Here is a 24693-nt window from a genome sequence, read left to right as displayed (position 1 = left end):
GTTTCTGCACAGAGGCAGTAGTTTATCAGATATTTGCTTCTGAGTTGTGGGCGGGGCTATTAACACATAGCAGCCCCATCCCTCTTCCCTTCCCCCATTGCACTATTTCTGTACTCACACCCCCAAGCTAACATTACCGGTGCAACAAATATGGCGACCAATATTTAATTTCTACAGCTGTACAGTTTTAAGCCAGATGTCAGCTTGGATGAGGAGCAGCAAGCTTGTGACCCGCCCAACATATTTTATTTTACTAATACAATACACTCTTTTACAAACTGCATCGATTCACAACGATTTGAATAAAGAAAAACTCATTAATGCATTTTTTAGCTTTTTTTATTCCGTCATCAGAGAAACGCCACAAGAACATATTAAAATCACTAAGAACACGATTTTCATCAGAGTGGGCCTTTAATGCCTTTCCCATGGACGTACTGTGTAGTTTCCATGCAGAAACGGATGTATTTGAACAGTTTTTGGAGTGACTGTATGGATTTTTAAATGAACCGTTGAAGTCATTGTTCTGTTTGTAGACCCAGTCTGCCCTCCTCCAAAAAGCAGGCTCTCCGAATCAATAAGCTTTCACGGCAACATAACTTCACACGCCCCTGAGAGTTAGGGGAGAAATTCCCTATGTATTGTTGGAATTAAGTCATCGTGGTTCTCTGTTGTTCCCGCGGCTGTTAATTGATGTTCCAGTACGGGGTGTATTGTGTTACAGCTTTACTCGGTTTGGTCTGGGGCAAAGCCAAGTAAGCGCGGATAGATCTTCCAGGATTTATCGAGATCTAGCCCTGGTTAGCTCAGTTTATCCTTTTGACTTTTGGGTCCTCTGTGGATTTGACCAGCAGGACTTCACAGATTTTCATTAGGTCAGTGGCTGAGCTCTGGTCCTCCCTCGAGGTAATCAATACTCATATTGCATGAAATCAATTCTTCTTATGGAGTGGGGGCTGGGGACACCAATGTTGCTCCATGTATTGGAATTTCCCCCCCAAAATTGATGTTTAAAGCTAATTCACAACCTCTTTTTTGTGGTAAAATAATGAGGAAGCCAATACTTTGATGGTTGACTGTTAAAATATTTACTTTAACAAGAATGAAGTATTTTTCTGTTGGACATTTGCTTGTTTGATTAAGGGATTAATTAATTTACATTTTATCTGATTCATAGTCTTTGTTGACTAAAAACCTTTGCTTTTTAAACGACTACAGTACGGCTATAGTGTGCTTTTTTTCCTGAAAAATGTTACTGCAATTTATTTTCTCGATTTCACCAAAAATATTTTAATTCCAAAAAAGTTGGATTTGCTGTCAAATATTTGATGTAGTAGGCTTTACAGCTTTAACGGTTGATTTTACACAAACAGAAATGAGTAGTTCATATTTATTGCAGAAACCTGAGACACAGAGGACCACAATGGGAAAATAACAGTTTATCAGTTACACATTATCACACATTAGTTAGCATCATTCTAAATTTTCCCACAAACTTTTGTCCCTAAGGTTAAATATTTCTGTTTTATTTTAGTTTTTGTTCCCAACCAAAAACAGCTTTAACATTATCTTTAACATTTCTTTTAGATTTACATTATGATTGGTGATCGTTTTTCCTGTGTCCATTAATTTTATCTTAAGAAATGATTGAAGTACTTTAGTTTTTTGTTTGTTTTTTATTGACCCTTTAATATCCCTCTCTGATAATCTTTTGATCTATTGTAAAAAAGTTCCCAGAGGTCTTTTAATTGTGATTATACCGTTTTTAGCCAAAATCCAAAAACATATTCTTTTTTTAGGACATAGTTTCTGCAGAACGGACATCAGAAATTAGACTGAGTTGTGGGCAGACCTTTGGCGTGGGGGAGCCCCACCCCCTTTCCACTCCCTGTTGCTGTGTGCTCTTCATTCACATGCTCTCCCTCTAGTTTACAGCCCCTCACAACCCCAATCTAACATCAGCGGTGCAACAGAAATGGCGGGCACTATTTAAGCTTCATTTTCTTGAAATATGTCCTCCATCATGATTTGAAAAGTAGCTCAAGAACATGTTAAAAACACAATTTTTGTTTGAGGGAGTTTTAGTTCAGATTTTGCTTTTAGTTTATAACTTTGACAGTTTTCCTTTTTAGTTATCAATGGCAGTTATTGTTGTTGAAGGTTTTTGTTTTGTGTCTATCTGAGCTCAGAAGTTTAGGGTATTAAAGGTTAGCTTTATAAAACTGCATTTTTCTTACTCACTAATACTTTGAGTTCCATTTTTTGAGGCCTGAACTTGGTACAAGATTATCTATGAGAGGAAAATAGGAAAGAAAGGATCAGATGTCTCAGATGTAAAATCTACTGGAACAGAGAGCAAAGGCTTGAAACTGAAAAAAAGGAAAACTCTGACGTTTTACTGTTTTTATTTGGTATCTTTATGAGCTACATTCTGCTCAATTTACTGCATCAAAGCTGCTTACTGGAAGGTGTTTGCAGGCAAGGATTGTTCATCACCGGCCTCAGCAGAGAAGCATGCATTATGGATGAGGCAGCCATCCCACATGTAGCACATAAACTGTTGAAAGCTCTGAGATGAAAGCGAGGATGTCAGACAGCAGAGAGGCTGCTTCACACTGACCACACACCCCGCTGAGCCACAGCATGACGTGGACTCACAGATCCATCAAGGGTTCGTTAATGGAGCCAACCGCAAACGCACAATCTGCTTGGCCCGTTACCAAGCTAATAAAACACGGAGCTGTACGCTTCGGGGTCCTGTGACATCTTCCATCTGTCGGAATGGGAATGAAGTTCCACTTTTAGCTATTGGGCGGAAGTGACAGAATCAGATCGGAAAATGGGGGGGTTAAAAGGATCCAAAGGGTATTCCATGTTTGAAAAGTGTTTTTATCGTTTAGTCAACGATGAAGTCTGTGTCTGCTCACAAATGCTGAATATCAATGCAATGTTTCCTTGGAAAATGTGCTGTTAAATGTTCTCTGCTCCGGCTTCCCCAACGTCCAAAACAGAGCAATTCCTAAACCTTCCTTTAATAGAGTCTTTCAGGGAGGCACAGGAAGAGGAACAAACGCCCCTATTCACTGCCGTCCAAAATGCTAATGCCTCCGGCTCTTAACACGTTTATAAGAGTTCCCATGTCACGACATGGCAGAGTCCAACCCCTGATGGTGGCTGAGGACCGCATGAAGAGCAATTACAGAACATGAGAAATATGAAAACAAGAGATCCCGTTTCCTAGGAAACCGGACATCTGAAGCCCCATTTTCTTGACAAAAGACGCACGCAGGCATGTTATGTCCCTCCAAACTCTGGTGTTTCTTTCCTTTGTCTCCTCAGTCACTGAAACCCTTGATTGGAGCCGTGCACGAGTCTGAGCATCTGAAATGAAGTGGCTGAACTTTTCTTTGAACCAGAAGAACTTTGATTTACTGGCTAAAAGTTTACTTTGACATTAAAAACAGCACAGGCACTTTAGCTCTACTACTTATGGCCACAAATCCTCCTGAACTTCAGGAACTTCTCTGTGAATGAATATTAAACGTCCAGCCTGGGTTAAGCGACTGCTTAAAAAATGTAATTACTCCTTATCTTTCTGGTGTTTGGAGACCGTCTGCAGAGCCGCGATTGCTTCTGCATTATGTTGGCAGCTTGGAAGATAAACTTCTGTTAAACTTCGAACCATCCCGTCCTGCTGTGTCAACAGTCGTTATACCAGCAAGTTCATTAAACTTGTTGATTTTTATTTCCCATATGTCTCACCGTGAGCCAAAGCCAGCAGCTGTTTCCAGCAATTCAGTTGAAAAGACAAACAGAAACCCTCAGTGGCTTGAAACAATATGATGTACACTACAACTGCACAATAAATCACAAATTTATTGTTGTTGCGTTATCAGCCTTTGTGATATTTGTATCTCAAAGGACAGCATACACTGTGATAAATGGCTACTTTAAATATTTACACACAAACTAAAACAATCTCATGGCAGCTCGAAGAATTACCAAATCAAATAGAGACGTTTATACACTTGACCAATTGAATGGATCACTATTATGTCTGTGGATGTTTTGTCATTTAGAGTAAAATTTATGTTGATATTTATTCACACAAAACTGTTGCAGTGAAATGAAAATAATGTAGTTTTTTTCTGTTTTCATATATTCATATATTCATATTCATATATTTCTAAACAAATGTGTAAACTTCAAAATTCAATTGAATTGAGTGGATCGAAAGAATTGGGGGTGGGGATGTCAGAATCCTATTGATCCAGACTCCTGTGAATATAATCAAATCAATTCTGGAAATCAGCCGTAATGGTAAGTCATATCGTCATCACAACATTGATCACAAATATCGCACATTTTCTTTTTTATGCAAATTTTCTTCAGCCCTACTTTACACTAATGTAAGGGGAGATGAAATGCTAAAATAAATCTTCACTGAAGGTCTTCCTCTCGAGTTTAAACTGTTTCAGAACTTTGTACTTTTGCAGCTGGTTATCTAGTTGTGGTATACATTTAATGTTGAAATCTTTAAGTACTGTAGTCCCTCATTGAATCGCGATTTAGGTTTTTGCGCTCTAATTATTTTTTTCAGTGCATTTTTTCTTGCTTTTTAAAACTTTTTTTTACTTTTTTGTACATTCTGCATTCTGATTGGCTGTAGAACATTGTCAATCATGTCTCCTGTCTGGAATGCATTCAGTTTGCCAAATCTACATACATTTGTGATCATGATAAAGATGTTTTTTTTTATTCTATAGTACTAGACTGATTTTTCTATAAAGTTTTGAACTTTTGAAAGTTTAAACAACAGCGAAAAGTGTGTCATAGAAAAGTAGGTAAAGTGTGTAGTGAGTGCTTTTGCAACCTTAAGACATCTATAATTCTTCTATACATATTTTGTTAATCATAGGTCATTTTTAGAACACAACTTCCTGGATAAACAAGGGACTATCATTTGGTTTGTTTTGACCGTTAGCAGATTAGTGGTACTAACATTTTTGGAGAATAGGTCATGTTATTATGCATTTTTTTTTTCTTTTTTGCTGTTGTGACTTGTACTGTGGTACGTCTTGTAGCCTGAAAAATACGGTACATTCTGTGTACCTTTCATTGAGTCTTTTCCTCACTTGTGCTTTTGTCATTGTCATCTTGAGTTGTCCTATAAAGTTGCAACTTTTAGTGTTTTGTATGTTTGTAGTTTAAAATAAAATATGTTTATAACTTGAAGTACTTATTTTGAGCAACATTTCTTATTTCCTTTTCTTTTCAATATATTTATAAAGCTGAAGTTTATGAGTCTGTATTTTTCTAACCAGGTCAAAGCCAAACAGTCAAATATTTGTGCGTCCTGGCGTGAACCAAAGCCCTACTCCGAATTTCTCAGTTGGTGCATCTGACTGCCTGTACACACCGATTCCACATCATTAATCACTAGTGCTGCTTTCATTATCCCGACATGATAAAAGCCTTTTTAGACGTATTCAGATTGAGATTGCGCTTTGTGCCTGTTGTCCAGCTGAAACCCCACATTCATCAAACCACGTGCAGCTGGACAGACACGATCTAAACCGCCAAACAAATGTGCGCCGCTGGTTTTCCAAATATCCGCCTGTAGATGCAGGTTGGAAACTAAACCCTATAGATCCTTATCTCCCATTTCCCCCCTCACCTCGTCCTCTTGTGGATTCGATTTTATGATTACACAAATTGGATTTGATAGCACTCAGTGCAGACCATTACTGCTAAATGATTCTGCACCACCAGCAGTTTTAATAAAGATACGAGGAAGCAGGTCCTTCTGAGCTTTAACCACTCGATCGCTCTTCAGAGGCTCTTAACTCTTCTATAAACTCCACATTTGTTCATCTGAGGTTTTTGCATTTGCTTCCTCTCAAACTGCAGTCACTTCAAACTCACTGCAGTGCACAGCAATGAAATCTGAATACAAAAAATGTAAAGCCTGTTTCAATTCTATGTACTAGCCCGAATTGGAGAAAAAAAGTGAGTCAAAGATTACAAATGGAACGTGAATGTTGAAGTGGAAGTACAGGCGAGGTCAGCATTTGTGGCTCAATGCTATTGATTGACCTAAATCTGTCTCCTGCAGAGATCTGCAATAATGTGATTTAGTTTTGGAGTGGGGGCATACAAAGATCCTTGTATGTTCACAGACTTGTCAAACCAGTGTATTCTCCTACCTGTTGTGTATAACTGAGGGGCATTTGTATGGTGACTGGATTGAACGTGGATGCATGATACTAGGAGGCAGCTCATATTCAGTTAAATGGTCATCAGTAATGTGTTGAACAGACAAAGGATTTCAAATTTCTTGATAATTTGAACAAATCAGTGAAGAATAATTCATGTAGGATGATTTCATAGCAGGACAAGTTTTAAAAAAAATGCCTTTTTTTTTTTTATTTTTTATTTTTTTTTTTTAATAAATGAGTTGTTTAAAACCAAGACCTGACTGGTACTTGATCACATAAACCTTAGTCCATTTAAAGCCATGCAAAGGGTTATTACAAGTTGTTGTAGTTGTAGTTGTTGTTTGGGGCGGCCATGGTGCAGTGGTAGTGCGGTTGATCGTAAGATTACGGGTTCTGCGTCAAAGTGTCCTTTGGCAAGACACTGAACCCCACATTGCCTCTGGTGGAAGGTTGGCACCAGTGTTCAGCTGCAGAGCTGCCATCACTGCGTGAATATGTGTGAATGGGTCTGGGTCTGCAAGGAAGGTAGAAAAGCGCTCTACAATTATACACCATTTGCCATTTGTTCTGGGTGAATCTGGGTTTTCCTGATGTGTCAGGAAACAGTTGGTTATAGTAGGAAAGTTAAATCTGTGGCCACCATTTTTATTGAACGAAAGTTTCTTTTTTTTTTTTGGCAAAAATGGCTTCCTTCACTCCTTCCTCAAATCATACTTTCTCTTTAGCAAACATGCAGACCTCACTGTCTTCAAGGGAGCAGTTTGTGTGTACGGACTCAACTTTTGTCCATCAAGCACAGTCCTACTGTTGGTGTCTCTGAAGTGCAGCATTGTTCAACAAAACTTTGTCATTTTTCACTGACAGTGTGAGCCCAAGAAAAGGAAACTGGAACAACTCAAGATTAACTTATCAGAACAACTTTTATGTAAAAGTTTTTTTCAAGGCTTTTCTAATCTATTTCTAAAATACATTCAAATGGCACTATCATTTTATATAACACATCAACTTGTTCAAATAGTGGTAGTAGCGGTTTGTCGCTTTTATTTTTTTGGTAAGAGCATGATTGGCGTTTCTGTTGCTTTGTCTTATCAATAGATGTGTGTGTCGTGAAGCGGCTCAGCTACACTCCCCGATAATGAGTAAAGATTCCGATCGCTCCTGGTCGCAACATAAATGAGTCTACCTTGACTGGTTACCGTGATTCTATTGGCATTGTTATTTTCAAGCAAGTGGGTTTCTGGTGTAAAGGATGATTAATTAATAAATTAGTCCCTATAGATGATGAAGCCGCTTGGATGAATGGTGAAATGTTTTCAGAAAGAACATTTTTAAGTCCAGAGTGAACTTCAAGACATCATCTGGATAACGGAGAACTTTCACTGACATAAATGTCATAATACATTTCCTTCTTTCAATCTAAAGCTGAAATGAACAAGCATTTAAAAACCAGACTTTGTTGCTTTGTTTTGTGTTGAGATTGAACTATTTTACTTTGTAGAATCTATGAAAACTTTAGTTGTAGAACATTACTTAGTTCCTGGTGCCATCATTTTTAAGGACGGTTTGTCCAACTTTGCTGCTGTTTAGGGCTTGTGGAATGCCTTTTTATATTACCACCACCTTTTGCCTGTATTCTTGTATTACAACTGAGTTAATGAGTTCTAGTTGCAGTTCACCGTAACTCCTTCCTGTGAATTGTAGATAACGACCTCTGTTTAACTCAAAGCAGAAATTCAGTTGTTTGACACAAAACCCATCGTGGCGGATTCTTTAACAGTCGTGTCTTCGGTGACCTCGTTCATGGAAACACTGAACGCGCTCTAATGAAGTCACTCATGCAGTTAAGTTTATGCAGAAAGTTAATGAAGGACGAGCTGCAGAGAAGCAGGTCTGGAAGGTTCCTGTGAACGTTTATGAACACGCTTTTATAGCAGCATTTATAACCTGCTTCCATTGGTTTACAGCTGTGTTCAATTGAGGAATACTTTGATCATTACATGGCTGCCATGTTAATAAAACGTAAGAAATATCAGTTGTTTGTTAATAAAACTTCATTTTGTTTCACCTTTTGTTTGTCTCAATGTTTAGGTCTTTAGTTTTTCAATTAGGTAAGAAGTTTAATTTAAATCCTAATTCATTTTTGGAATTGTATTGTTTCACAAACTTTCAAATATAGGAAGAATTCTCTTGTTTTTGTTGTACTTATGGTTCAAAATGAAACATTTCCATTAATAAAATACATAGACATTTTTAGATTTTAAAGTGACGGTCACATGGACCTGTTCAAGGGTTGACCCATGCGGGTCAACAGGTTTTTGGCTTGTCTATCCACGTGGAGGTTCGTTGAGAGGAGCAGCCAATGTTCAAGCATACAATGTTAAAATGCCTAAAATTGCCAAACCATGTTGTCATATTTCCCATCTAAAGCTATAGTCCCATGCTGTTGTACATGGGTTGACAGGTACAAGTGTTTACTGGCCCTGGAGGTTGGTAGAGAGGAGAGGCTGGTTCAAGACCCATCTTAGAGAGAGTGTTTATGAGAGTGTTATGTTTTGCTGTTTTCTTGAGGCTTGTTGAAAGATGGGATGTGGTAAGTGTATTGTGAAGTATTCATAAGGCTATTATGAGTTTCACATACTTATGACGTATGGGTGATGCTCTTGTACGGTGACCTTATGCCACACTCTAGCCATTATTAAAGCATTAGTCATAACTGCCCTTGACCGCTAGATAGAGTCTGTCTGCTGATAAAAACCTGTATGAGACACACAGATGGCTGCATTTTACATGTGAACTGCACTTACTGGGCCCTTGTGCAGTGTAAAGGGATTTTGGGAGGGTTAAAATAATGAAAGATCCATACGACACGCTTACATCTTAATACTTCACCCTTATGTGTCAAATTTGTATTCTCTGGCACTCTTTAATGCATGTCAAAATAAAGCGATTAAAATTTGCTCCTACTGCTTGTCCACAAATGTTTTAATAAACTTGATGTGCCTGTTGTGTATGGGAGAAGCTACTGTCAAAAGTTTTAGCCTCATCGCTATATGGAAACTTTGACTGTTTATCTGTAAATCTCATGCAAAACACATGGATGACCAGGATGATGTTGAGAGATCATATTTATTTTTAAGAGCTCTACAAAGATGTCGGTAAGCACGTCTTTACCAAAGATGGTTTTTGACTCCACCTGGAGATTGTCATCAACATGTCATTGGCCAAAGCTGAGTCACTGATTGGTCACAATAAATTGAAAATGTATCAACATCGTGATATCAGCTTGTGCAATACGCTTATTGCAAAAGACAGCAAAAACTGTGCCAAAAATTAAATATTTACACACATGCATATTCATAAAAAACAATTTTTTTTTTGTTTTTTTTTTTGTTTTGTATTTTCAATCCCAAGTGCACACAATTTACATTGTTCTTCTCCTGTACAACCAGAAAGGTTATTCTTTGGTGTGTTTCCCTGGCATACAGGTTCATAGCTGTCTCCTATTGAAATAACTTGCAGTATAATTTATGTAGACTTTTATTTAAACTAGGGGTGTCCCGATCCGATCACGTGATCGGAAATCTGGCCCGATCACGTGGTTGATGACTTGATCGAAATTGAATGTCCTCCCCCAATCATGATCGGATGTTTCACGTATTGTTATCATGATCAGCGCTTTATATTTCAATCTTATTATTCCGGATAAATAGTCCACTAGAAATCGGCATGCCATAAAGAGATTAAAAAAATTTAATTGCATCAGCTTAAGCAGAAGGCAATAAAAACAATTCAACAAAGCTAGCTAGGTAATCAGAGATTCACACTTCCGGGATCAATAACTCTTTAAAACGCTTTAAATTGACAACAAGTTTCTCTGCTGGTTTGTCTTGACACAAACAACAACCTATAAAGGCATTTCAACAGAAAGTGTGGGTTTTTTTTATGTTTATGTTTAATGTTAAACTCTTCGTGCTGTTGACAGAAAGACTGCTGCAGAGCAGCTGCTAACTGCTAAATGCTAGCTTTGTGATTTAGCTCCTTAGGACCCGAGCTGTCTTTTTAAATGCCTGTTTTATTTATCTGACAGAAAAATCAAGAATTTTAAATGAGGACAGGAATCACATTTGGTTAAAAATGTTCAATAGCACTAAAGATATTAAAACTAAAGTCACTAAACTGACTAATTATCACGTATGCATCAAGAAAATAGTTATTTTTTTCCTAATGTATATTTGCTTAATTTTTAATTGTTTATTAAAGCTACTACCCAGAAGTGTTATATTTAAGCTTTTAATGATAAAATAAGGTTAACAAAATAAAAATAAGGGACAACACATCTGTTTTATGCAATTTATTCATGTTCTAAATGTGTTTGATTGGGACTCGGTATCAGCAAATATACAAAATCAAATGACTCTGAATCGGATCGGGCCCATAAAACCTAATCGGGACATCCCTAATTTAAACAAAACCCTTGCAATGGAATAGAAATTGTGTATTTGTTGTTTTGCTATTTGTTCATGTATCGCAAGTCATGATCGCAAGATCTGTCACTCATATCACACATTGCAGGTTTTTCTTATATCGTGCAACCCCACTACGACCTATTGCTTACAGCAAGCCTGTTGATGCATGAACATTTAGGCTCTATGGGCTCACCATGTGCTGTACGACCATTATATTTTTTTATGGCCACCTGTGTGTCCAGTACAGGTTTGCACATTTCTTGTCATCAGTCACTAGTTGATTGATGACAATTGTGACTAGGCCATAAGTTTGGACCGCTGCGTTTCCTTAATGGCTGAGTATTTCTCTGCTTCAGTGAAGTTCAGGTAAGTGCCCCCTGCTTTTGTTACTTTGTCCATTTCGCCTTCACTCAGGGACCTGTTATTCTCAGCAGGTGCGGCTCTCTGCGTAAATGCCTGCTCTGCCGTGATTTATGGAGCTGCTCACGTCGTTCCTTCTTTCGCAGGAACGTGTTCAGATTCCTGCACTTCCTCAACAGACCCCTGCAGACACACAGAATTATTCACATTGATTTCAAGTTTCATGCACTGCTTCTACCTGAGCCTCAAGTATCATTCGCAATCTATTTAATGAAACATGGGCACGCAATAATTCATAACCAGAATTGGAGGAACACAATCAGTCAAACGAAGCCAAAACGAGAACAATGGAGATTGTCCTTTCTGGTCAGAAGTAGAGACGACTCAGAGAGGTGTGTTCCAGCTCTGGATGGATGTTCTGAAACATTGCACGTTGAGTTGGGGGGGGGACACTGAGAACGTTCCTGCTGTTGCTAAGGCGCAGTAACTTGTAGAAAAACGCTGCGAGCCCACACACACAGTCAAGTGTTCTTTTCATGCGCCGGTGAATGGCTGCAACCTTCTGCAGCCCTTTGACGAGCCTGTCTGAGCAGAAACACACCCACACATCTTTAATTTGTCTCCAATATTGGCCCTGCCTCCCCATCCTTGCGCGCGTCCATGTGTGACGGACATTTTCCAGAGCAGGATTAGCCGAGCAGGGCTGATCTGCCTCAGCGGTCCCAAAGGGCTGACCCCGAGGTGAAGAGGGCCAGTAGGACACTCCTTAAAAAAGGGCTGGTAGATCCCCCTGTGCTCATCCTGGACTCTCCTTTTTTCTGTCTGCTTGTGAGCGCTGCATTTTCTGCACTGTTTTCCTGACAGGCGGGCTGCTGGTGATGAAGACGATCATCTTCTCATTAAAGCTTCCAGCCTGCAAGACCCTTCCATTAAATTACGTCTGAGTGCCTTCCCTGGAAGGAGACTCGCTTGAGTGGGTTTTCGGCAGACACGTTCCATCCGTGCACGTTCTCACACGGATGCACGTGCACACCGACGCCTCCAATCATCTACAGGCAGCGAGTCCAGGGTGCATCTGAGAGCAGTGCCCAGCCTGGTTGCCATGCCTACGCACTTGGCTGAGAGACACCGCGTTTATCTTAATGAATTCATTTTAGACCCGTGTTTGTTGCTGTATTCCCGCTCAGCTGTGTACACATTCTTAATCGTGCAGGAGTCCGAGCTTTTCCAGAGCTCAAAGTGACCCGAGGGAAGCGGCTTATTGATTCGGGGGAGGGGGGGCCTGATTAAACTGAGCTTTTGTTGACACTCGATCTGAACTTGTCCACAGGTCAGACCATAAGGAGGTCTGGCTTCGTCTTCATTACTGTGGTCCTCAAAGGGCCGTCCTGGAATCTCTGGAATAATTACTATTTCTGTAATTTGCCTCTAAAGGATCCTACCGTTATTCCCCAACAGGCTATGGCTTAAACTAGCTCAAACTTCTCAAGACTGACGAATACTATCTAGAAAAAAAGTGGCTCCTTTACAAGCACTAAAATATTCAAATCTTACCTCTGGACCCCAATAGGTTTATTCCTGAATTACACACAATCCTGTAAATATGCTTGTTCTATCATTCTTGTTGGAAATGGCTCAGTGTTCCATTACCAAATCGCGTTTCAACTTTTGCCATTTCACTGATTATTTTCAGTGCGACTTTGCATCTCAGTCAATCTCTTCCGTGCTGTGTCTCTTGAACAGCTTACCAGAGTTGCATAAGTCTTTGATCTTTGCCAGATCTTTGTTTTAATTCTACAATACTGGACTTATTTTTTGACAAAGGTTTCAGCTTTGACCATTTAAACAAGAAATGCGTCTAAAAATAATAATTTCTGTATAAAAGTGTATAAAGTGTGTAGTCATGGCTTTTAATACCTTAAAACATGGTAACTTCACCATTTTCACCTATTGCAGGTTATTTATGTTACATATCTACCAGGAGAAACGATGGAACACTGTTTATTCAAAATGATACAGGTGGGACATGGTACTTTTCCCTGAAAACTCTAACATGTAAAAACTTTGACACAACAAATTGAAAGAAAAACAAAATGATTCACTATGGTTTCTGAGTTTTATAGCCATATCAGCTGATGGAGTTTATAAATATTATTTTGTTACCAGTTTGTTTTTCTGACCCCTATTTTTCTACTTCTAATTTAAACTACTATATTAAAAGCAAAACACTATATAAATATATATATATATATGTGTATATATATGTATGTATAAATGTATATCATTTATCCAGATGATTTGGGTAAATACCAAAGACTTTAGTTTTAGTAAAATAATAAACAAAAAATTTAGATTCATGTAAAAGCCACCATCTTTAGTCATAATGTGACATCACAGGTGTCTAACTTTGTGGCTGTATTGGACGATTAAACCGACTGAGTTTCCTATCGTTTGGATGTAAGACTTTAGCATTACTCAACTGTTTGTTATTTTTGCAGTGGTCTCTAAAAAAGTGGCGAAAATGTCAGTTTTGACAAATCTTATAAATTGTTCGATAGTTTTAAAAAAACTATGGGGTAATGATATTTTTTACTGGCTAAATTATTACATTTGCTATGTCCGAACTCCTTTACTCCTCACTATATAATGTGTTTGCCACTTTGTAGTGCTGTCTGAATCTATGATTCTTTGCAAAAAACTACCGTGCATCAATGTCACTACATTAGCAGATGTAGGCAACAATGCATTGCAGTCAAATAATTTTTGCGAAAACAATGTGTTTAAACATAATTTTTAATAAACCATCTACATTTTCATCATCAGAACACAGGGGAATCCCACATAGATGTCATGAAATGTTCGTATTGTTCAGTTTTCACTTTGTGAAATCATTGACGTCATATCCGGCGTTTAGAAAACCAAAAGAAAAGTAGTGAGCATGGTATCCGAATTGCTTTTAAAATCCAGGGCACTATATAGTCCTGCACTATATAGTTTTTTAGTAGTTAGGGATTAGGGTGGGAATTTGAAAATCAATTTACACAGAAAACTATCATTCACTGTATTTTATCTCTCAATAAGTCGGCCGCCAATGCACTGAAGACATTGTTAATACAGTTGTACACACAGTGTATTAGATTTAAGAATCGTTTGAAACGATAATCGATATATCATTTAATTTTGTTGGTTGACAATAAACCAGAGTGTGTGGTAGATCGCTGCTTTAACATATGGGTGACACATTGAACATTAGCATAGATTCGTAGCATAGCCAGTGTCCTTCGACTTTACCATCTTCAAATCTCCACTTTTGATTGAACTTTCAGGTTGCCGCTATGTGGAGCTGGTTTGTCCTCTAATGCAACATGATTTTCTGTCTTTTTTAATTATGGTTGGGTCCTGAATCCCCACGTTTCCACCACTTCATCATTCTAAAACAAATGCTACACAGACATGGACAAGCGGAAGTGATGTAGGGGGTGGCGTTTTTCGTGTTGCTTGTGTACCTTATATACAGACAGAAGAGGAAGATCACAAAACAATTTCACTACTAGGATTCCTAATAAATATAACTAAATACGTCCAAACATTTACTTGCAATGTGGCAGAAAACTCTCTAAATTTTACCCTCCATTCAAAAAATCTGTTGGCTAATGCTACTTTTAGACCCTACTTTCAAATTTGTCAATCTTCACTCTAAAAATTCGTCTCCTTACGTCACACCTTATTTGTATGACTAAAAACAAACCAATTGCATTTAAAGTTTGTGAAGCTTAAGAATCATTTCAAGGAGGAACATGAGTCGATTCGTTCTTCGCAGCACCTGGGGCTGCTGTCACTTTGATTATCTACCTCTCTGCTTTGGTCCAACAGCTTCTCTACCCACTTTTCCCACCAATCAATATGGTTTTCCTTTCCTTTAAATTTCACCATTGTTTGTGTCTCCAGATTCTAGGCCAATACACAAGCCCTCCTCCCCCCTATCCTCCACCTCTCTCTGTCCTTGGGATGCATCATTAATTCTTTGACCCCCATCAGGTTCTAAACTCTGGGCCTCTTCATCTAGGATCCTGCACCTGATTGGAGCGGTGCCAAAATCGAAACACAAAAAGTACTTTTATTGTTAACCTAAAATGTGTTTTATATCCTGTTATTCTTGGTCATTCATCTAGGATTTCTCCTGATTGAAGAAGTGATCTTTTGACATTCATGTACCATCTAACATATTCATGTCTTCGTTGACACCTAGATAACACTCTCTTTGATGTATTGTTCAACCTTTTCTGTGGTGAACTGGAATCGTATGATTCTGATGCTAAAATAAGCAGGTTTGCTTACCGGCTTTACTACTGTAAGGTTGCGCATATCACTGCGGGACTGATTGTCTTCACTTTAGAATCTGCCAGAATTTTGTTAATTGTGGAAATGGTTGAAAAGTTTTAAAAGTTGCAAGAATGTCAACACTGGAGCCAACGCTTCTATGTTAAAGGGTCAACATTAGAAACAAGCAAAAGAAAGACTGAATTTTTACTTTGTAGTGGAAATGAGAACAATTTTACCACATTCATCATCTCCAGACTGAAAATAATCAAATTGATGCTAGTCTACTACCTCTGAACAAGCACTTTGAACTTTTTTGTTCTCTACCTATGCAAGTTTTTTTTAAACACATTACTATTTTTAATCCCAAAATCAATATTCTTAAAACTAAAAAATTGTTTGTATGAGCTATATTCAGCTGTTTGATGCTATGTTCTCACAGAATGTGTCACACGTTCAGAACGTGTTAGTCATGACACATGCCCTTTTAGCATATGGTGTTCACATTGGACTGCTACTCAATACTATTGCATGTACCTACAGTTGAAAGAGGCTTGATGTGGAGTGTCAAAGTGGTGCAAATCTTGTGAATCTCGTTCCTGGCTTTTTCTTTCATAGCTCTATTCTAACATGTGAAATACCTAAGGGCATATAAGTCCAGCCGGTCACAAACCACAATTATTAATTTCTCCTCCATGATCATTTTTCAAACGGTTGGCACTTCTGTGTATTCAAAGGGACGCCATCTACATGACAGAGCCCGCAATCAGTCAAAGATCAACTGTTCAATTGGTTTATTTTTTATGCACGTTTAACAGCCATGTGTAACAACACATAAACACAAGTTTTTAATGCAGAAGCCCGAAAACATGCATCTTTACATAGACTTTGATTGGAAGTGGTTGGTTGTTATTGTGTTGAACATAGCATTAAGTAAACACAAGTTAACGGTTTTTCATGTGTATGCTATTTACTTCGAACTGGCCATTTTCACTTTCGAATAAGTATTCAGTGTGGCATTGTTCAGTGTCATTCAGCTAGTTTCTATTAAAGCTTTCTTATATTAGCTCAGTTTAAAAGTAGAAACACATTTACGTTTAAAAATGGTTTTTGAGACAATCTTTTTTAAGTGTAAGAAGTTTTTAAATTTCACATTACAGTAAAACATTTGTTTTTATGCTGATGATCTACATTGGTAATGCTCAAGAATAAAAAAAAAATTCACCAAGGAAATATCATTTTCTGTCCTACAAGAAAAATAAACGTTTTGCGAGAAAAGTAAGATTTGCACAAGACATTAAACATAAGAATGACAAAGAAGTGATTTCCTTTCTTTTTCTTTTTTTTTAACAATAAAAGAAAACTTGTAAGCATAAATACTGATGAACTAAATGTAGAAACTTTGACATTTTGTTGGATTTTGAGACTTAAAATGTTTTCTTTGTGACTGGAGGTGTATTTCCACACAATACGGTTGGTATGATAATTACTCTTAACCCATTGGAAGATTTGTTTCAGCTTTTTCAAAGCCATCTTTAATGAACTTTGACATTTTTTTTCTTACTTAAGCATGAATATTTTATATACTTTTTGCTAGCTTATATATATATATATATATATATATATATTTTTACCTCTCAACATTTAAATTAAAAATGAACAAACTTGCAGCGATGTTTGTAACATAGGCAGGTTGTGCAGCAGAGACGGAGCAGACGGTTTCAGGCCCATTGCGGTCAGTTGGTGTGTTAATCGGGAACAGAGATGCCCTGACTGCTGCCACCACGGCTGAAGACGCCATCTGTGACGGCTGCCGGACAGCAGGTTGGGGGGGGGGGGCGTCCTGTTCTTGAGTGCTGCACAACAATCCCTTAACCACTTTACAATTGCTTGGAGGCACTCCAGAGGCAACACTGTGACACGTTTACTGTCTTTTAAGCGAAACTTTACTCCTTTTCTCGCATATGTGCTCTTTACCGTGCTCTTTGTGGTTCTGGAAGTAATTACAGGACTATTAAAATGTCAAAGATGACCAACAATGGCACATAAATTTGGGTTATTCCAGAAGTGGAATTTGGTCTGTGTTTCATTTGCAGTCACGGGTCCGGAACATTACCCGTCTGAGAAAAGCCCGGGTTCAGATGAAGGTGTAGCTCGTTTGTTCGATCAATGCAGCCCTCGCCATGCCTCTGTGTAGTGCAGCAAAAAGGCAGGGGAAACTTAATGCCTAAGTGATAACTTTGAAGGCTCCTGTTTCCATGGCAACCGATAAGAAAACTACCCAAAGAAATAGATTTGTTGTCGTATTGACTCGCAGCACAAAGCAGTTGGTATCTTCCAGAGGCAGGCTGACCCGCTGCTGTCTGCCAGTGCCAGGTTAGAGGCTTATTGACCGTTCCTGACAGACCGACAGACCGCCCGACCGACAGACAAGTTCTTCGCTCAAACGGGCCGCCAGCCCAGAGTTCAATTAAAAGCCTGGCTCTGTGTGAAACCTGCACATTGGCCAAATAAGGAGGAAAGAGTAAATCAGACTTGATGCTTTCTCAGCAACCTGCTCGTCCTTCAGGAATATTGATGACTCCTCCGCAGCTCTCTCCTAACCCCCCCACCAGGAAGCTAAAACATTTATCTTGTCCTGACAGGCTGAGGAGATTTTCAGGTATCAGATGAACGCTTTGAGAACATTAACTGCGTCCACCTGCGTTCTGAGCAGCTAGGCTTTCATTTCAAATGTGCGCGGTGTTGTTTTCTCGTCTCATAGACTTCTCACTTCAGCAGGAGGTCCTGTGGAGGTCAGAGATTGTTTTATGGTTCTGTTTAAACACCCACTCCAGTGAAAATTGTGTTTTTGGTGCTTTCAACATGTTCTTGTAGCGTTTTTCTGATGATGCAGGACATATATAAAAAAATTAAGATTAAAATGTAATTTCTGAGTATTTCTTTATCAAAATTGTGGTGAATCAGGAGCAGACAAAAAATGCAGTTTAAAAAAGATTGTGTTTGTCACATTGTGTGGGGCACAAGCTCCCTGCTTTGCTCTATTCTGATGCATCCACTTGCAGACAAATAGATCCATGTACTTCTGAGCTGGCATCTGGCTCAAAACTATACGACTGGATAACTCCAATATTGCTCCTCATTTTTTGTTGCAACCCTATTGTTAGGGTTTATTGGACACATTTGGTTCATTTAACTCTTGTGCTATCCTAGGTGTGTTTACATTAAACGTGGAGTCATCTGGAGCCCACAAGAGCTTTCTTTTTCATGGATCTTTTTATCTTTATTGGTGTCCGTTGCAGACACAACATCCTATCCACCATTGTCATGGGAGAGATAACATCAATATAAGGGTGGGGTTAACGTGAATCAGAGTTTGTTTCCCCGATAACCCAGAACAAACTTTCAGTCTGAATAAACGCAAGCGCACCCTGGTCCGGGACCAGGAACTGATCTCGAACCCATCTTTCGAGGTGGTCTCGGTTTGTTTCCAATTGGACTGAACCTTGGTTTTCTCTGAAATTCCTCATTCTGGGAGTGGAACAACTTAACCAAAATGTCCTTTTTATCTGGTTATTGGCGAACAAACGTGGAGCAGCGATGCAACAACAACTCACTGAAATGTGGTTGGATGAATGCAGCCTCATTAAAACAACCTTTAATGTGACACACTTTGCTTCTCACACTGTTCCCTGATAATTTATATGTCATAAACCATTAAGAGGTGTACCTCGTATCCGTAGCGTCCCCAGTAACCGCCTGGCAGCATGCCTCCGCCATACCAAAGTAGCAGTAAAAAAGAGTAGAAATAGAGATCTATAGTCACATGGTTTTGTTTACAAGCTTTGGTCCGTAAAACGATAGTCTGCTTGACTGCAGTCTGAATGCAGACCAAACGCAAGGTTCGGGACTCGGTCCAGAACAAATAATTTTTCCAGTCTGAATACACCCTTAGGTTGCGGTTGTGGTTGGCTGTAAGCAAGCGGGAGAGAGTGTAACCATTGTGCTATCCTAGGCATGTTTACATTAAAAATTGGGTCATCTGGACCCCACAAAACAGTTCTCTGAACTTTTTTTTCAAAGATTTTTTTATCTTCACTGGTGTCCGTGACAGACATGAAATCCTGTCCACCTTTTTCCACCTTTGTCACAGGGGGGATCACACATCAATTTAAGGGTAGGGTCATCTGGACCCCATAAGATAGGACAAGGGGATGATGTGAAATGAGCGCAAGATTACTCCCCACCAACAGAGGCAAATTTCTGATAAACTACTGCTGCTCCGCAGAAACTATGTCCTAGAAAACAACAATTTGGCAAAAACGGTGAAATCATAATAAAAAGATCACTGGGAATGCTTTGAAAATAGATCCAAACATGACTCGAGTGGTACTTTAAAAACAGCTTTTGCAGTGAAAAAGAAATGATGTATTTGTTGTTTTGTTATTTGGGTATTTAATGCAAGTCATATCGTTATGGTAATATTGATCACTTATATCACAAGTTTTCTGTATATTGTGCAGCCCATAAAAATTCTGATTTGGCTATTTCTTTAAAAGTAAACAGTTATTTAATTTTAAAGGTGGACAAAACCAAGAGAATCAGAGAAAATAAAGCATCAAAAGTCATGACTCAGAAGCAGCAAAAGACCAAAAGAGGAAGAGGCTCCCTCCGGGGCAGATCCCAGGACAATGTCAGGTCTGTCAGAGCAGTCTAAGCTTTTCGGAACTGGCAGCTCGCCCCGGTACCTTCCCATACCGCCCGGCTTCCAGAGCGGTCCAGCCCCGGAGCGCTAAGCATTTGTGCAAAGTTCATAAGGCTTCCTTCTGTTTGTGCGGCCATAATGGAGGCTCCATCCTGCTGTAGCTCAAAGAGAGCTTACGGGCTTTGCAGAGGCGTGAGTGTTCTCACTTACCGACTTTGGATGACTGCATTCATTATGAAAGGAGACCCCCTTTACACACACACACACACACACCCTCCATCTCGATTCCCTTTCCACAGATCTGAATCTGTTCCTTCAACATCATGTTTGATGTTGCTTTTTAAACCCTATTTGCTGAGCAAAATGGTCAGGTTGGATAAAAGTCTTTCAGCCAGTGCTGAAAGACAATAACTTACAACAGTAGAATCTGTCAAAGAGAGAAGACAACCTTCAGATTTTCATTATGCCACATAATTAGTAGAACAGCGCCACATATTTTTGATTTAAAACAGACTTTTCTCCTTCTGTTTGCAAGTGATCAGTGCTTTGCCTTTAGCCTTTTGGAAGATAGTTGTCAACAGTTTAACCCAGAGGTGTCCAAATCCAGGCCTCAAAGACCAATCTCTTGCTGGTTTTCCAGAAACCCTGCTTTATCTGCTGTTGATTGCCTGAATTAGGTGTGTTTAGCCAATGAGGAGCTTCAATGGGAGGTTAGTTAGAAAACATGTAGGATATCGGCCCTTGAGGCCTGGATTTGGGCTTGGTTTAACCCTTTCACACCAAATCTTCAGCTTCAGTGTTGACATTCTTTCGACTACTGTAACTCTTCAACCATTTACGCAATTAACATGATTCTGGCAGATTCTGAAGGTGAGAAAAGCAGTTTTGCCCTGATGTGCAACTCTTTATATTGGTAATGATACTGATGCCAATAAAGGTAGCCTTCCCAGCCAGCAAGCCAAGTGGGCCCCCAAAGGTTGAAAAGTGGCCCCAATTGAGTTTGTCCACAGTTTTCGTGGTGGCCCCACCTGTGTTTGCCCACATTGGCTTAAGTGGGAACTCAGTGGGCCTGGTGGATAGTGTAGTGTGCTAACAAGCTCCACTTCCCAGGGACCAGCAACCTTAAGCAAAGGTGGGCAAACACAGTTGGGGCCACCACGAAAACTGTGGAAAAACCCAATTGGGGCCCACATTTCTTGCCACTTTTAAACTAAATAGGGTCCACTTGGCCTTGCTGACTGGGTTTATTGCTGATATGCAATAAAAGTGTTACATCAAAATCTGTTGTAATTACATTAGTTGCATAAACATTGGAAGAGCTACTGTTGTTCAAAGAGCGTTTTATTTAGGGGTCGACATCTCACATTTTAAAGGGTTAAGTAAACGCTGCACAATGATAAAATTACTAAAGTTATTAAACTGCTATGTTAATTTTACCATCTTAGATATAGTCAAATTGTAATTTTTGTGTTGCCGGGCACATGGAGGGTCATAGACAGGAGTGCCCAGATCTTAAGGTCTTGAGAGTTGTTGAAAATAGAATGTATGATTGTTGTGCGGGTGGTAAGTACTTCGTAAAGTATACATAAGGCTAATGTAAAGTACTCTCACTTTATGTTGTACAGGGGACCTCTGTCTTATGATTCTCTTATGCCACACTCTAGTCGTTTGTAAAACCTTGCTCACAACTGACCTACATGACTGGATACTGGCTGTCTACAAATGAAAAATTACCAAACCTGTGTGGGGGGCACGCAAAGAGCCTTCGATTGTTACGTGAACAGCTCTGAAGGGATTTGCAGGGGTAAAAAAAAAAGGAAAATTTTGTAAGACGTGCCTGTGTCTCTCGTACTTCACCCTTAATTTAGCCTTATGTATTGTATAAGTGATTGCTACGACCTGTAGACCGCAGCATACCCATAAAACGTGAACATGAACATTTTGCTTTATGGACTCACAGAACAATCTACAACCATGATATTTTGTGTGGTCCACCTGTTTTTAAAGTTTGCTCGTTCACTGCCCATATCTACCTGCAAGGGCAGTTGTGACTAATGCTAGAGTCACATATACAGCTGCCACCACGCAATGGTGAGGTATGGGTAGAATTTTCAAGATTTCATGCCGTCACCCAATTTTTTAAATTTAATCTAATTTAATAATTAATGTAGATGGCAGCTGTCAGGTGTGCAGAATGGCCCACTTTTTATATCCTACTGGGCAGCTGGTGGCCAATGGCACTGGATTTGGATGCTCGCCGTCCGAGACGTTTACGCATCGTCCAGTTAGAGTTGCTGCCGGCCGATGGTTCTGGTTGCTATTGACCTGTGGCCATCAAGCTGTCGCCTGATTTGATAATGGCGTCATCCACGCCTATCACTGGAATGCTACCGTGCAACCTCAAAATGTGCCCAGACGACCACTGACCAATGTCAGCTTTTAGAGAAAAGTCATCCGGTTGTCGCAAAACCTCCACGTCTACCAAGCGGCGTATAAAAATCCAACTGCTGCCCCCTTGATTACAAATTTATTGAAAAAAACTTGCATTCAGGTCGCAGCACAGTGGCATTTTGTAAAATGTGAACATGGCATAAGCCACTGGCACTCAGCTGTAACGGTTGTAAAAATTACTGAATGCCAATGACTTTTAATGAGTTTTTAAGACGTTTTGTGACCTAAAAAAGAAGAATCTTTTTGTTTTATTTATTTTAAAGATATTTTTTCTGCCTCTTATCATTTAAAGTTCTTAAAACAAAACGGTTACTGACAGTTTACGCTATCTAAAACTCAACTATCAAATAAAAAGACTTGAATAAATGCTAAATAGCTGAAAATGGTTACTGACTTGGCGCTGATAAATGCTTGTAAGTATGTCGGTAGAGGTGTATGGACTCATTACAGCTGCCAGAATCCATGCGCCCCCCCTCAACCCGCGATAACAACCCTGTCATTTCAGCTGTGCGTTCCGTCCGAGCAGCCTAGCCTTCTCTTGGTTTCTCACCTCACTTACGACCCACATCAGCATAATTCAAGCATGACCCTCCTTCCCCCTTCCTCTTATTTTCTGCTTTTTCCCCCCGTTAAAGACCAAGCCTCTGTCTATACTCACATCGTACATCATCCAGGCTGCCTGCTTCGTCCCCGCCCCCTTCTTTTTAGTTATTTTTTATTCCCACCCCTGCGTGTACATTCGGATTCTCCCTGATGCGTCACAGTCTGCGCTCCAGAAGCTTCAGTGGACTCTGATCAAACACTAAACTCAAACAATGCTGGGAGTTGGTCTGAAGCCGTTTGTTGTCATTCCGTCTTCAACAGTATTAACAATTAAGCAGATTGACTCTGACTCAGCAAGCTGGATCAAAACTCAACAGATTTCCACACCGCAGGGGGGCTTGAGCTTCCACTCAGTGTGGCGCTCATGTAAAAGTACACTCTTTGGTTGATGTACAGGTGCAGTGCTATGATTTGTGATGTGGCAGCAGTGGAGGAAACAATCAACTTTCATTCCTCCACTTTGCTCGGTGCACACCCCCTGAAAAGCATTTGGTTTGGGCTTTGTTGGAATGATTGTCAGTGGCTTAATGAGCTTCTGTGCCAAGCTAGAGGCTTTGGCAGCATATGTGACTGCGGTGCGTCTGTCTGTCCCAGTCTCCAGCCGCTTTGACACAACGCAGTGCAGTTCAGCAGAAGTCAAAGGACCTCTCCAGTCACGTTTCCTTTTATTCTGGACTTTACCACAAGGAGAAAGGGGGCTCTCTCATGGGGTCTAGCGCTCAGATCAGAGGAGAATATTGTGAGTAACATTTCTGAATCTCTGCAAACCCCTGCAGCACTCGGGGATTTCTGCTTTGGTCTCTGCTTTACACAGAACCGATATTTTATTATTTTTTTTACTGCACTTTAAAATAACCACTGTATGTATCATGGAATTCTTATACACTTCTCATTTTGGGGGGTTACTGTAGAATTGTAGCTTCAAGGGATTTCATTTAAGTAAAAACAGGATTTTCTACATGTTTCCCAAAAGCAGATCTGAACTCCTTCCAGATAAAATCCACTTATACTTCTGAAAAAACAGAGACAGAATCAATGGCCATAGTTCTTAAGATTATTTTGATTTGTTAACTCTAATACGCAGTAAGCAAATAAACCAACTTTTAAAGTGGAACTCAAATTCTACATTCACACCAAACTTTCAAATTAGCGTCTGGTGCCTCTCTTTGGATGTGCGTCAAATGTGCTTCTTGACACTGGTCCAAAAAAGTGTTCACAAACTTCCTGTTGTGTGGGAAAAACTATTGTCAAAAGTTTTTAGCCCCATCCCTACATGGAAGCATTGACTGTATATCTAATATACAATGCAACACATTATTGTAACGAAGAGGCTGAGACGTTTGGATCCACATGCAGACGGTTTAATTTCACAGAACAGGGGCAAGACATAGTCGGCGTCAAAGGGCAGGCAAAGGTCAAAATCACAGAGGCAAGGCAGGAAAACGTGGAAACAGGCTTGGGTCAAAACACAGAGACTAGGAAGATTGCTCAGACTGACTGGAAACAGGATCAAGACTTCACATTGAACTGTGGCCTGGAGTGAGTATATAAGCTGGTGAGTCTGATGATG

The 24693-nt window shown here is 39.5% G+C and overlaps 1 protein-coding gene across 2 annotated transcripts in view; it reads left to right on the top strand.

Moving 5' to 3' along the window:
- Window positions 1–24693, top strand: part of chl1b (cell adhesion molecule L1-like b) — a 109057-nt gene that overhangs the window by 19372 nt on the left and 64992 nt on the right. Inside the window, exon 1 of one of the 2 annotated variants that reach the window (XM_036211805.1) lies at window positions 23792–23862. The exons of the other annotated variant lie outside the window; for it this stretch is intronic. The gene's annotated coding sequence lies outside the window, so the exon portion shown is untranslated. Of the gene's footprint in view, window positions 1–23791; window positions 23863–24693 lie in introns of those variants that run through there. 2 annotated transcript variants of the gene reach the window in all.

Source organism: Oryzias melastigma, linkage group LG5, assembly GCF_002922805.2.
Source record: "Oryzias melastigma strain HK-1 linkage group LG5, ASM292280v2, whole genome shotgun sequence".
Classification (NCBI taxonomy): domain Eukaryota; kingdom Metazoa; phylum Chordata; class Actinopteri; order Beloniformes; family Adrianichthyidae; genus Oryzias; species Oryzias melastigma.
Note: the sequence above shows the minus strand (reverse complement) of the source record. Positions and strands in the feature narration are given on the sequence as shown.